We start from the raw sequence: 14447 nt of genomic DNA, 5'->3' as shown, positions 1-14447 counted from the left end.
CAGGCACTTTGAATGGAAGATCATTCATCTATTATGCCCCTCATACCACAGACATTGGAAGATGGGTTTGCATTAATCTCAGCTCTCTACTTCCCCATCTAAACCATGTGTCTGCCTTTTTTTTTTTTTTTAAGTCTTTTCTTTTGAGACCATTTCCTTTTGGCTATCACCTTCCAGCCTACTTCACCATAGTTATCTGTGGTTTACCCCATCTATCGTTATCTACCAACTGTTCCCATATAACATTGCTGTCTACCATCTACCACTGAAGATCTTGGCACCTGGCTCATCATCATCTCCTGTGTCCTGCCATCATCCTGAGTGACCTCAAAGTCCACACAGATAAGCCATTTGTCACTCTGGCCTCACAGTTCCTTAACTTCGTCATCTCTAGTAACCTTTACTTTGATTGCACTTTATCTCTTTACATCCAAGGCTATGACCTGTGGTTTGTCCTCACTAGAGTTGTTCCTTCTGTAAAATTTAACATGCGACTCTCTGACCACAACTCTGTCCTCTCGGTTCCTTCATTTTCTCCCATCTCTTGGGAGAAAATGGCTTGGAGAGAACATCAGTTTTCTTTATTTTCTCCAAATTGGAGTCCCTATCTGGTTTATTTACATTCTCTATCTAATCAATATCCTGTTACCAGTTAAAAGAAAAACGCTCTTGCACATTTTCCCTGCACTAGGCCAGGTGCTATTACACACATGGTTTCTAGTCTGAGCTGAATCTTCCGCACTGCCTGGCAAGACTTCTCTGTATCCCAATCAATTCCCTTCTCATTTCATGGTGGTAACTGTATCTTTAATCATTCTTTTTTTTTCTATTAAAAGTGGAGTTTTATCCTTTCTTAAAATTATTTTATTGGCGTATAGTTGAAGTGCAAAGTTACATTAGCTTTAGGTGTACAACCTAGTGATTCAGCAACTCTATATGTTATGCTGTGCTCACCACAAGCATAACTACCATCCGTCACCATACAACACTATTACAATACCACTGACTGTATTCCCTATGCTATACCTTTTAGCCATGTGATTTATTCATTCTCTAACTGGAAGCTTATACCTCCCTTTCACCCATTTTTCCCATCTCTAACCTCTTCCTTCTGGAAACCACCTATTTGGTTTTTGTGTTCTGTTTCTGCTTTGTTCATTTATTTATTTATATTTCGGTTTTGTTTTATTTTTTTAGATTCCACATAGAGGTGAAATCATATGGTATTAGTCTTTCTCGGTCTTATTTCATTTAGCATAATACCACCTAGGTTTTTCCATGTCCTCTAATTGCAAGATCTCATTCTTTTTTATGGCCGAGTAGTATTCCATTGTATATATAAACACACCGCCCCCCCCCCCCCCACACCACCACCATCACCACCATCCTCACCACCACATCTTCTTTATCCATTCATCACTCAGTGGACACTTGGGCTGCTTCCATATCTTGGCTACTGTATGTAATGATGCAGTAAACATAGGGGTGCATAGATCTTTCCAAAGTAGTGTTTTTGTTTTCTTTGGGTAAATACCCAGTAGTGGAATTAACTGTATCATACAGTATTTCTATTTTTAATTTTTTGAGGATCCTCCATACTGTTTTCCACAGGGACCACACCAATTTACATTCCCCCAACAGTGTGCAAGTGTTCTTTTTTTTTTTTTTCTCCATATCCTCACCAACACTTATTATTCCTTGTCTTTTTGATACTAGCCATTCTGACATGGATGAGGTTGTATCTCACTGTGGTTTTGATTTGCATTTCCCTGATGATGAGTGTTGTTGAACATGTTTTCATGTGTCTGGTGGCCATCTGTATGTCTTCTTTTGGAAAAATGTCTATTCAGGTCCTCTGCCCATTTTAATCAGATTATTTTTTGGGTTTTTTTTTTTTTTTGGTGTTAAGTTTAATCATTTTCCTATAGTTTTTCTTCCATTGCCTTCAGCAGATGACCTGTATATTACTCCACAGAGGAAATTAACCATCAAATTATAATTCCCTCAATTTATGCCTTTTTATTTTCAATATTACCTGTTATTACTTTCTTTACTCCTCTAAGTTCTTTTACCAACTTATTCACTTAACAGATACTAGAATTTCTACTGTGACCTAAGCACTATGCTAAAGTAGAGAAGTAGAAGAATGAATACATACAGTTTCAGTCAAGAGGAAGCAAGACTTGAAAATATAATAGTAAGGCACATGCAAAGATCAGCGCCCCCCCAGCACCTCTCTATTTCTCTTTTATTTATTTTGCTGAGGTAGAATCTTTTCTCCACATCAAGGCAGTCACGTCTTTCTCATCTTAAGATGTGAAAAAACTCTCTCTAGATTCTTTTGATGTTTCTAGAAACTAATCAGTCTTTCTCCTTCCCTTTATAGCCAGGCTTCTTGAGAAAATGACCTATACTTGTCTCTACATTATTTTCTTCTGTTACTGCCTCAATCTACTGCAATACCAGCTTTCATATTCGCCACTCCACTGAAACTACTGACTGAGGTTATAGATGACTTTTTTGTTGCCAAACACTATGCACACATCTTGGCCTTTATGTCACTGCAGCATTCCAGACCACTGACTCTTCCGCCTTTGGATTTTCTCCTTTTCTTTTCCTGACTTTATTCTCTCTTGATATTCATCTTACTAATCTGAATGCTCCTTTTTAGGCTCTTCCATGGGCAATTCTCCCTCATTTGTCACCTTATATTAATAGTTGCATCTTGGGGCGCCTGGGTGGCGCAGTCGGTTAAGCGTCCGACTTCAGCCAGGTCACGATCTCGCGGTCCGTGAGTTCGAGGCCCGCGTCGGGCTCTGGGCTGATGGCTCGGAGCCTGGAGCCTGTTTCCGATTCTGTGTCTCCCTCTCTCTCTGCCCCTCCCCCGTTCATGCTCTGTCTCTCTCTGTCCCTCCCCCCCCCCAAAAAAAATAGTTGCATCTTAGGGCACCCGGGTGGCTCAATCGGTTAAGCGTCTGAATTCAGCTCAGGTCATGATCTCATGGTCTGTGAGTTTTAGCCCTGCGTCAGGCTCTGTGCTGACCGGTCAGAGCCTGGAACCTGCTTCTGATTCTGTGTCTCATTCTCTCTCTGTCCCTCCCCAGTTTCTGCTCATCTCTGTCTCTCAAAAATAAATAAATATAAAAAAATAAAAATTAAAAAAAAATGTTGCATCTTAAGATCTCTTTTCATTTCCATGTCTTGAGTTTCTATCTATGTGACTCCAAAATTTAGAGCTACAACCCAGATCTCTCTCCTACTGGTACCTATTCCTGACAAGGTTTCTCTACCTGCATGCTTTATCAGCACCTCAAACTCCACACAACCAGAAAAGAGCTTAACTTTCCAATCACCCTTGTTTTCTCCTCTTATATTTCCTACGTGAGTGCTTGGTCCTGCCATCCTAGGGATAATTCTAAAGTCTTCCCTCTCCTCTATTCTTGGCTTTACATTTTATCAACAAATTAACTTTTACCCTCTATTATCACTTAAATGTATCCCCTCTTTGTATTTTCCAATAGCCACTATTTCTCACCTAGATTACTACAATAATCTAAATGGTGTTCCCGTCCTTCAGTCTCTCAGAATTTATTTTGTCCAGAGAATTATCTTCATAGAATGCACATTTGGCCATGTCCTGTCTTTGCCTATTACCATTCAGTGATTCTGTTTTGCCATCAGCATAAAATTCTATATTCCTTACTTCTGTTCACCCAGCTTTACTCTTCCCCCATCCAAAGTGCTATGATGTCTCACATCTCTGTATTTTGTACATCTTCCTAACTCTGCATGCAAATCCCACATCTTACCCCATATTCTTTCTGCCTAACACCCACTTAGCATTGAAGAATCAGCTCAGTGTCACCTGTTTAACGAGCTGCCTTGCCTTCCTCCTTCCTGCTGGGCTCTTTGCCTGTGCTGGGTATTGCCATCATAATAACCCTTTTTCTTTACACTTACTGTACTGATTGTAGTATATATTAACTTGTTTCTTCTAAGAGATTTTCAGATTTGAGGGCAGAGACAATACAAAATGGGTACAAAATATGTACAAAATAAGCATATGTATCCTAATTAAAGACTTTGTTGCCTATTTAGAAGTGTCATTTGTTTCCTAGCCTGGGTTCAGCATGTGAGTGTTTGACCAGCAGCTAGCAGGTTGTTTAATAGTGAACCGTACCCTACTGCCTTCTATTTTGGTACTAGGTTCATGGGTTTACCCGGTGTAATATTTTGACTCCCTCCCTGTTTTTCAGCCTAATTAAGGAGCCTCCATTTGCAGGCTTTTCAGAGGAAAATTAATTGTAGATAATAGGCTTCAAAGCTCTCTGGTTGGCAGAATACTACAGGGACTTTGGCTCCTTGATGAAATGAAGCAAACTTATCTCAGAGTGAAAGAATAGTGTTGCCAAAGCACTACTTTTTAGGCGTGGCAGAAGTAATCCTCTAGAAATCAAGAAAATGTTACCAATTTTAGGAAAAGCATCAGTTGGCTTTGCTATACCTTCTAGCATAGCTTTGCATCCTTGCCACAGAGACTCACGCTTACTGGGGAAACTATCATGATTGTATATATCACTATAGAAATTTTTGAAAATATAGCTAAGAACAAAGAAAAATAAAAATTACTCAAGGTGTCATCTCCCATGGTAGTCAGTACTAGCACACACACACCATTCATTCATATGAAATATACATTTTCCACAAATACGTGGGCCTATACAAATCTTTAAAAATTAACAACCCTGTCAGCATTTTTCAATTTCATTAAATGTTCCTTTACATCAGGGGTGGCTGGGTGGCTCAGTTGGTTGAGTGTCCAACTTCGGCTCAGGTCATGATTTCACGGTTCATGAATTCAAGCCCTGCATCAGGCTCGCTGCTGTTGGCACAGAGCCCACTTCAGATCGTCTGTCTCCCACCCCCCTCTCTCCCTCTCTGCCCCTTCCCTGCTCAGGCTCTCTCTCTCAAAAATAAATAAATATTTTTAAAATTTTTAAAAATTTATCTACATCCCTAAGAAAAAAATTTTAAATTATAGGTTAATGAGCAGTGAATGCTGATAACTTAGAAAATACAAAAAGGCATAAAGAAAAAATATTGATCAAGGACTTATAATTCCACCAACTGTACATAGTTAATGTAATATTTATGTTTTATTCATCTAGTTTTAAGTTTATATGTACGTTTGTACACATACATATGTGTATGTATATATTTTTATACATTTCTAGTATACATATGTATGTGTATGTACACATAAGCATGGATATGTGTATACTCATATAAATTGCTGTGTGTGTAGATACCCATGCACGTATCTTCATTTGATCAAGGTTTGTACTTTAGAAGGTTTCATCTGGCACCAAATGTGGGAGGGATTTGAGGGACTCATCTGGGAGAAAAGGCTAATTAAATATTGTTGTAACCTTGCTGAGAAATGAGAACTGAAAATAAGGAAAGTGAGCCTGGAAAAAAGAGAACCACAGGGATGTGGGAACACCCCAGGTGGCTGTCAGAGACTGATGAGCAAACAGCAGATGCCAGCTGTACCAGATGTGTATAGTATCTCACAAGGGCATCAGGGTACAGGCTTCTCTTTTCAGTGAGCTAATCTATCTGGAAGGCCAACCTTTGAAATACAGATAAAGTCCCTAAATAACATCAGGCAGTCAGACATTGAAATTTGCCCCCAATGAATGTTTATACCCTTTTCAATAGGAATTTGCTTCTTAAATCATCTCCCTGTTAAAGAAACAGATTAATTTAAATAGAATCACGCTCTTCAATAACTTAAATTGGTCTTTTACAATCTGCTTGTTTATTCATCCATTCATTCCTCTATTCATCCTTCTGTAACCATAAGTTGAATGAGCACAATTTACGGAGTTTAAAATGCAAATTTATTTTTGTCTTTATCTTTCACTGGGAGAAGTTTTTTCCTGTGGTTGCTTAAAAACCCAGTCAGTCCCTTGTTTTTCCTGCCTATTCAAGTAATAAAATGTTCTATCACAGCCTCCAAGTCACACAACTGCAGGGGGCACCATTTGCACTGTAATTTTTGTAAATGAGTCTCCTGGAGTTTAGCTCCAATAGATTCTAATGGGAATAATGCTCCTGGAGTTTTACAACAGGGCCTTGAGTCCTAAGGCCACTTTAATATCAAAATTATAGTTTTAATTCAGTTTTTAGGAATGTTTTGTCTAACATATTAAGAATACTTTACTCTTCGTTCAAAGTTAAGGCTTCTCTTCTACACCCTACCTTCGTTCTAGGGCTTGGCTGCAAGCAGGCCGGCAGTCTTCTGGGGAGAGTATGCCTTAAACCTTGCTTTGTCACCTCTAGGGATAGAGAGTAGAGTGGAGGGTAGAGAGGCAGACCTCAGTCTCACTCTCCAGATGTAGCAGTGCCTTACCTTCAGTTGGGTCACTCTTAGTGCCCCTCGGCTTCTGCCCTGCCAGCTCTTAGGTCGCCCTCAATTCTCTCAGACTATCCTCTTGGACAGGATACCTTTTTAAATGACCCCAGGCTACTATTCCTACCATTAGTTTTCATCTAGTTCCTAGAATTCCCACACTTTTGACCCACTATGAGAGGAGGGTGTAGTACCTTCCTTGGCGATCGACCTCTATCCTGCTGTAATAGGCTGCTTTAGAGGCACAGGTGATGGTCACACATCATCACCTGGTCCCCCTCAATCAGGACTGGGACTAGGGTGAAGCCAGTAAGGCACTCACCTTAAGAGCAAAAGTAAAGGGGATGCCAAAAAGCTCAGCAATCAAGATAAACAATATTTTAGTGAAACACTTAAAAAATAAATACTAATGCAAAAAATATGATGGGCAAGATCTCAAAGTTTTCAATCAAGACAGGGTTAGTGCAGGAGATCCTTACTGAATTCTGTGATCATCATGAGGTGCACCGCAAACAACTTGTATCATTGTTCACCCACAGTACATCTCTCTTTCCAATGAAATAATCCTCAAAAAATTCTCTCCATTGCCATCATCTTTCATACCTATGTTTAAATTTAGGCTCTGGGGTCTAACAACTCCCTTTGAAATGTATTTTGTGTGCTGTCGTATGGTCAAACCTTCCAACTTAAATTAGTTATCCATCTGTCCGTCTACCTACCCATCCACCCATCAATCCATCCACTTATTTACTGGGGTTGGATATGAAGGAGAATGAAGACAATCTTCAGGGAGGTTGGCTGGTTCAGTCAGAAGAGCATATGACTCTTGATCTCAGGGTCATGAGTTTGCGTCCCATGTTGGGTGTAGAGATCACTTCAATAAATAAAACTTAAAAAAAAAAAAAAAAAAGACGGGCGCCTGGATGGCTCAGTCGGTTGAGCGTCCGACTTCGGCTCAGGTCATGATCTCACAGTTCGTGAGTTCAAGCCCCGCGTCGGCCTCTGTGCTGACAGCTCAGAGCCTGGAGCCTGCTTCAGATTCTGTGTCTCCCTCTCTGACCCTTCCCCACTCATGCTCTGTCTCTCTCTGTCTCTCAAAGATGAATAAATGTTAAAAAAAATTTTTTTTTAATTTTTCAAAAGCTAATGACTAATTCATTTTAAGAGATGCATTTACAGTTACAAAAGGAATACTAAATTTGTCTGCCTCACCAAGTAGGCCTTGAGGCTAGATTGATGTGTAAAATTAAAGGGAGTCACAGCGTATTTTACTTTCCTGTTAGAAATGTCCCCTAAAACATGTCATGTTACCAACTGCTCTCTTCTGCTTACATCCCCACCTCTATAGAGTCCATTTTTTATGAGCTGTTCTGAAACAGGTCATTCCATAATTTCTGATCAGTTTGTTTTCAGTGTAAATAGAGACTCGCTTTCAGAGGTAGACTGATGAGACTGTCTTGTTCAGAGAAAAACTAAGGACCTTCAAGCTAATAATTGTCACTTCCTTTGTAAAGAGTGTTTTTATTACCCTTCAGCTGCCTTAGAGGAAATTGTTTTCACCTAGTGGATTAAGTCAAACTTTGTGCCACAGAATACAGTTATGCCTGTCATGGTAGGCACTGAGATTTTTTTAAACCTCTTTTCAGAGTTTTTTTTAAGCTGATGTATTAGAAAGGTAATTTAGTCAATAAATACTTTGTTGTCTCTGTAACTGATTTCATAGAGACATGTTGGCTCCAATGATTTTGAGTTGTCAGAGATAATTCTCTAAAATCAGTTAAGCACCTTTGGCCTATTTGTGTAACCCAATACAAATTAGTAAGTTTCCCCCTTGAGTCCAACAGCAATGTATTATTCTATAAAACATCCAGTTGTTAGCTATTATTGTCTTGGTCAGTTAAATGGACCTGCTCCATAAGCACAGCCTAAAATGCATCTGGCTCAAGAAACTAAACTGTAATATTCTGGTCCCAGAAAAGAGGATTATAAAGAACCATTCTTGCTTGGAATAGCATAATTGGGATTTGAGTTAATTATAATCCAAAAACTTGTCTTAGCCAATGGTATATGAGTTCTAAAACCCCTAAAGCCCAAATCTTACTATGTAAAAATTATCCATATAATACAAAAACAGAGACATGAATTGAATTGAATTTCACACCATGTTGCTCTCCTAAAATATACTGTCTGAAGAGTTCTTGCAAATCAGTTCCTGCTGCTTTATAAATGACCATATTTACACTGAATTACAATGGCCCTCCTTCAGTGAAAGACCAGCTTGTTCAGAGAATGAATTAGGGCCCAATGACACCAGGGAATCTGTGGCCCCATTACTGCAAATGAGCAGAAGGTCAGTGAAAATGAAACATATTTTGAAGTTCACATTTCTAACAAACATTGCCCAAAGAAGAAAATGGGAATTCAAGACATATATAAAAGTTTACTTAATATTCTTAATTAACATTAGCATTGTTATGAAAGAATACATTTCATATATATAGTATGAAGAATAAACAGAGAAATCCCATTTTAGCCACTCCTAGTTGAAAAACTAGAATAGTACTGTGGCAGGCTTACCCCCTCAGTGCTCACTATTCCCAAAAAGCACTGATGGCTCTCTGTTTTAAGCACCTGAGATGCTTTGCCTGCAGGCTTTCCTCTGGTCAAGAAAGATGCTCAGCCCCAGAAGCAGGGCATGCTGGACATAGGGGGAGTTAAGACCATCAGGAGCATACCTCAACTAATAATGGGTGGGAGCTGGGAGCTAGATATCTAAACTTCTTTGTCCCGCAGGTAGGATGACTTTGACTTGTATTCTATACAGTCTTCAAGAGGTCCCCAGTGATACTGAGCCTCAGTTGTCCACAGTAAGAATCTGCTTATAACTTACCCTATGTTCACTTCCTTTCTTTGCCTTTCCTTCCCTTCCCATCTTACTTTTCTACTCTCTTACCAGTATTTGCTGGGATAACCTTCCAAAATAAGCTACTTACACTTAAGTTCTCACATCAGGGTTTGCTTGTGGGGACTCTAACAATTGCCAATACTGTTGAAGCTCATTTTCATTCCCAACTTTAACTCTGTTTCTCTCCAACCAAGGGTAACTACTGCTTTGATTTTTTTTTTTAATTTTTTTTTTCCAACGTTTATTTATTTTTGGGACAGAGAGAGACAGAGCATGAACGGGGGAGGGGCAGAGAGAGAGGTGGACACAGAATCGGAAACAGGCTCCAGGCTCTGAGCCATCAGCCCAGAGCCCGACGCGGGGCTCGAACTCACGTACCGCGAGATCGTGACCTGGCTGAAGTCGGACGCTTAACCGACTGCGCCACCCAGGCGCCCCTGCTTTGATTTTTTTTATGTTTATCATTGCTTTGCTTTTTTAAATGGTTTTATTATATTAAAGATACTAGTAACTGACAATACATTTTTAGGATTTTTTAATGTTTTTCAACTGAACAATTTATACTGTATATATGTTTCTGTAACTTTTAAACAACAAGCCATTATGTTTTTAAGATTCATCCATGAGTTACTTTTTATTGATATGTTAATACTGCTATGAATATTTCTGTACATCTCTCCTGGTACACATGTCAAGAGTTTACCCAGAAGTGAAATTACTGAGTAATAGACTCTGTGCATCTTCATTTTTTTAAAGTCACATTTCTTAGTAAAGACAGTAGTCCTAATACATGTGTCCACTTTTATTTCCTTTTAAAATCACACTAAAGTTTTTAAGAAGGCAAAAATCCACAGCGATGGGGAAAAGAGAAGACAAGACAGTATCAATAAAATTTTTAAATCAGTAAAGTAGATGGATGAATGGTAAATTACTTGGTAGAACTGAGAAAGCCAAACCTAAGATAGGGTGAGGGGTCAGACCAACTTAATGTATGCTGCAGAATCTTCAAAAGACTCCATAATAGGTATCTCTGGAAGATGGGATAAAAAGAGCTAGCTGAAAGATGGTGAATTGATTGAAAGTGTTTTAAAAAGCAGTGAAATTCTCAAATCACCTTCTCTATACTAACCCATGAGTAATTATCCCTCACACCCAGCAGAATTATTCTCCAGAGAAGCTAAAACAGAACTTGACTGAGGAAAAGTAGATACAGTTGAGGACACAGATACTGTAAAGAAATAGGAAGATTAATTGAATGTGTGCCTTTTAAATACTGAGAGATCCACCTTATTCACTTTTTAGAACACTGGAAGCCAGGCCTTTGCTTTCTATACAAGATTTTGGAAGAGTCTTCTCTGGGGGATCTGACCAGTCCGTAGAAAGATGTAAAGAAAATGACATTGCACCTTCCCCAATATATGGCCCACCTAGGTCACGCTACAGGGAAGTTCACAGTTGACAAGCTCACCAGGACTTTAGTCATAGACCTTTAAAAATGAACATTTAATCAAGGAGACATTTGAGAAAGGAAATCTCTAATATGAAAGAAAGAGCAAAATAAATGGATGAAATTATTATATATATATGTGGGACGGATAAAACCTCAAAAATAAAAATAGAACTGTATCTATCATTAATATTTTCAGAGATGTAAGAGAATATATGTTTTTCTGGAACAAAAACGATGTCGTGAAAATTAAACAGAACCAGAAACAGCTCTTAGAAATTAAAAATATGATGGAAGAAATGAAATACTTAATAAAAGAGTTGGATGATAAAAGAACACCCCAGAAAACATTAAAAATACAAAGAAAAGATAAGGAAATTAGAGGAGTAGTCCAGGAGTTATGACATTTGAGAAACAGAAGTTCAGAATGTGAAAATGGAAAACAGAAGACAGGAAATCAATCATAAGGCAGGTAAGTCACAAGAAAATCCCCCAAATTGAAAGCTGATTATTTTCTACGTTGAACAGGCTCACCAAGTGCTTAGTAGAGTGGGTGAAAATGGGACAACACTCAGGCACAAAGTGAAATTTCATGTATGTGGGGAAAAAGAAAGAATTTTCTAAATTGCTGTGATTTGGGGGGATAGGGTGAGATGGCAAGGACAGGTGACATCCATATCACAGCCATAATGGGTTTACATTTCTCAACAGCATCCTGGAAGTTAGATGATCAAAGAGCATTGCCTTCCAAATATGAACAAGATTATTGCTTATTTTTCTAATTTAGAATTCTAGCCTATCCAAACTATCAACTGAATATTGGGATAGACTACAGATGTTTTCCTGTTATACACATCTCAAAAATTTTATTTCACAAGAGGAGAATCTGGAACACAGCTTGGTGACCTGTCTTAAAATGTGGTCGTCTTGAACCATCCTTTCTTTTGCGTTTCCTTCCCCTATTTCCTATTTTGGGCAAGATCTTCTATCCTAAAAACTTGACTCCTACCCTATCCTCCTTCCCCCAAAAGCCCCCCCCGCCCCATACACCTTTAAACCATGAAAAAGCTGTAAACACTCCATTTCTCGTTCCTAGTATCCTGTGTCAAGACCATTCCTTGATGTGACTCATACTAATACACTTGTATTTGGATGGATCAACCCTACTTTAATCTCTAATCTTAGGGTAGAGAGAAGCAGAAGCAATGAGGGGAGCCTTCCATGTAGAGATAGGGTCTGGAGGCCAAGGAAGGGAAGATGAATGTATAATCCAAGTCACTCAGGAACTTTTATGCAGGTGCAAGAAACATATGTCAAAGTGGCCACAAGATTGTTAAATAGGAGATGAACTAATGAACTCCATGTTTACTGCTAGAAACCAAAGCTTTGTGTGAAATCTTGAACTTATGGGGGTGGGGTGGGGTAGGAAAGCTTGTACCTATCTGTTCTTTCCCTGATCCCTTCCCCCTCATTTCTGAACTGCAGGAGACTGAGCCCCCTTGGTCTTTAGTGACTACATCTCTGGGGGGTGTTTATGTGGCTGATTTTGCTGTGCCGGGTACTTCCTTTCCCATTTGCTATTGTTTTGTAACACACATGCTGACCCTTTCCCCTTCTCTTTTTACCCTGGGAAAATCCAATGAACAAATAAAAAGTTATTGGTAAAAAAAAATTATTTCATAAACATCCTAAGAAGCTGTTGGAGGACCAAATGTGCATCTAAAACTTAGTTTAAAAAAAACCACACACACCTTAAAATGGATTTAAAAAATGAGGGAAAATAATACCGAATACCTTTTTCAGAGTCGTATATCTCCCTAAACCAGTGTATATAAGATTGCTGTAGACCTCATTTTCATCAATAATTATTTTTCTCTAAAAATTTGACGAGACTTATTGTAAACCTATCTAAGCCTGACAGATCTTTTTTTCTTCTTTATGGGAAAATTTTAAAAGAGCAATTTAATTCCTTTAATTATAATAATATATACAATATAGTGGTATAAATATAATGTAATATAGTGTATATAATAATATCATGTAATGTATATATTATATATAATACTATAATTTCTTTAATTATAATACTATACATATTTATATTTTGAATCCGTTTCAATGAATTATTTGTTTCTAGGGTGTTTTCTTTTGTCTGTTACCAAGATTTTTTTCACTAATATATTTAATCTATTTGTATTGGTTTTGTCTCCTCTTCTTTTTTTTTTTTCATTTTGGTCATTGAACATGAAATATTTATTCAAACACACCAATAACTAGAAAATTGCAAATTCAAATGACAATGTGATGAAATATTCTTCCCTCCAAATGTCTTCTCTTCATTTTGTATGTTGTAGGTCACACCAAAATGGCTGTTTTCCTCTGCACTTAGAGACTCTAAGAAACTTTATATATATGCAGTGTGTATGTATGCATATGTAACTCTTACTACAGATACAATTTATGTTTACTGTTGAAAATCTGAACATGCAGATATGCAAAAAGGAGACAGTAACCTTCAATAATCCCTTCATTTAAGAATTGCCACTATTCACATTCATTTTAGATTGGGTTCCCTGAAAAACAGACTTGAAGACAGATAATTCAGTGCAGTTTATTGGGGAGTGCTCTTGGGTAACCACCTGTGAGTGAGTGAAGGCAGCAGGACTGGATGTGTGGGTGGGTGGGGTGGGGGGTGGGGGAGGAACTTAGTCTGCTATGCAAAAGCAGCAAAGTCCTTGGCCAATCCTCTGAGGAAGTCTGAAACTGGAATAGCCCTTCAGAGTTGTACCTCACTCAGACAAGGGGGTTGGGTCTTTGTTCGAATCCTCATTGTCCAGTGATAGGATGCAGGCTGCCCCTGGAGAGAGAGTGTAACCTTGACCTTCAGCCTGGGACAATTTATTGGCCCAGCTGTGAGCTGACATTGTCAGCAATCAACAGTCGGGACAGCCTGGACAGTGAGTGCCTTGTGCCTTGGTGTGCCTTGGTGTGCCAGGGTTAGGGTGGAGGTGGCTCTGGTAGGAGATGAATCTTGTCAGTACACCACGGTATCCACTAAAATCCACCTCTTGCACTGCTTGGGTCAACTTGCTTAATATAATAAATTTACTTCAGCTAGGAACAGCTCCTCTAGGATTCTGATTGGTCTCTTTTTCTGAGGAAAAATAGGTTAGTGGGATGAACTTTTAGCCCCAGGAGGGCAGCTATCCTTGGGGTCACAAATGAGAATTTACAATCTCTCTCTTCTGTTTTCATTCTAGATTTGCCTTGCCTTAGGGGCTTTCCCTGAGAAGCCCAGGACTCTGGCTCACACTGTGGTGGCTGTACTTACCCACTTCCTTCTGAAATTTGGCAAAGAAATACTAAAAGATGCTCCAGTGGATGAGTCTGGGTACCAAACATATTTCTTTCTGCTCCCACGGTGTAAGAGCAACCCTATCTTTTGTTACCGTGGGTTAATTTTTCCTGCCGGGATGGTAACTTCTTTTCTTGCCCATTGGCCTCTTGGGAAATAGGATTTCCTAACTCATAGAGGCCAGAGTTGGAGTGGGAAGTGGTGGCAATAGGGCAACTTTTACCTTTACTCTTTATTTCTCAGACCCATATATTCTGCCCATTGAAGACAGAGCACCCTATGATGGTTCTTAGTAAGTAGACATTGTATCCTGGAGGCTGATGCC

General features: G+C 38.9%; 1 long non-coding RNA gene across 10 annotated transcripts in view; it reads left to right on the top strand.

Moving 5' to 3' along the window:
* LOC121030453 (uncharacterized) overlaps positions 1-14447 on the top strand; it is a 73063-nt gene that overhangs the window by 5732 nt on the left and 52884 nt on the right. For 8 of the 10 annotated variants that reach the window (XR_005790221.1, XR_005790229.1, XR_005790241.1 and 5 more), the window contains exons 1-2: positions 9783-11239; positions 14028-14190. The exons of 1 other annotated variant lie outside the window; for it this stretch is intronic. This is a non-coding gene — a long non-coding RNA (uncharacterized LOC121030453). Of the gene's footprint in view, positions 1-9782; positions 11240-14027; positions 14191-14447 lie in introns of those variants that run through there. One more of the 10 variants, XR_005790210.1, reaches the window with a different exon arrangement.

This window comes from Herpailurus yagouaroundi, unplaced genomic scaffold, assembly GCF_014898765.1.
Source record: "Herpailurus yagouaroundi ecotype Mexico unplaced genomic scaffold, PumYag 28, whole genome shotgun sequence".
Classification (NCBI taxonomy): domain Eukaryota; kingdom Metazoa; phylum Chordata; class Mammalia; order Carnivora; family Felidae; genus Herpailurus; species Herpailurus yagouaroundi.
This window is presented reverse-complemented; position numbering and strand designations above follow the sequence as displayed.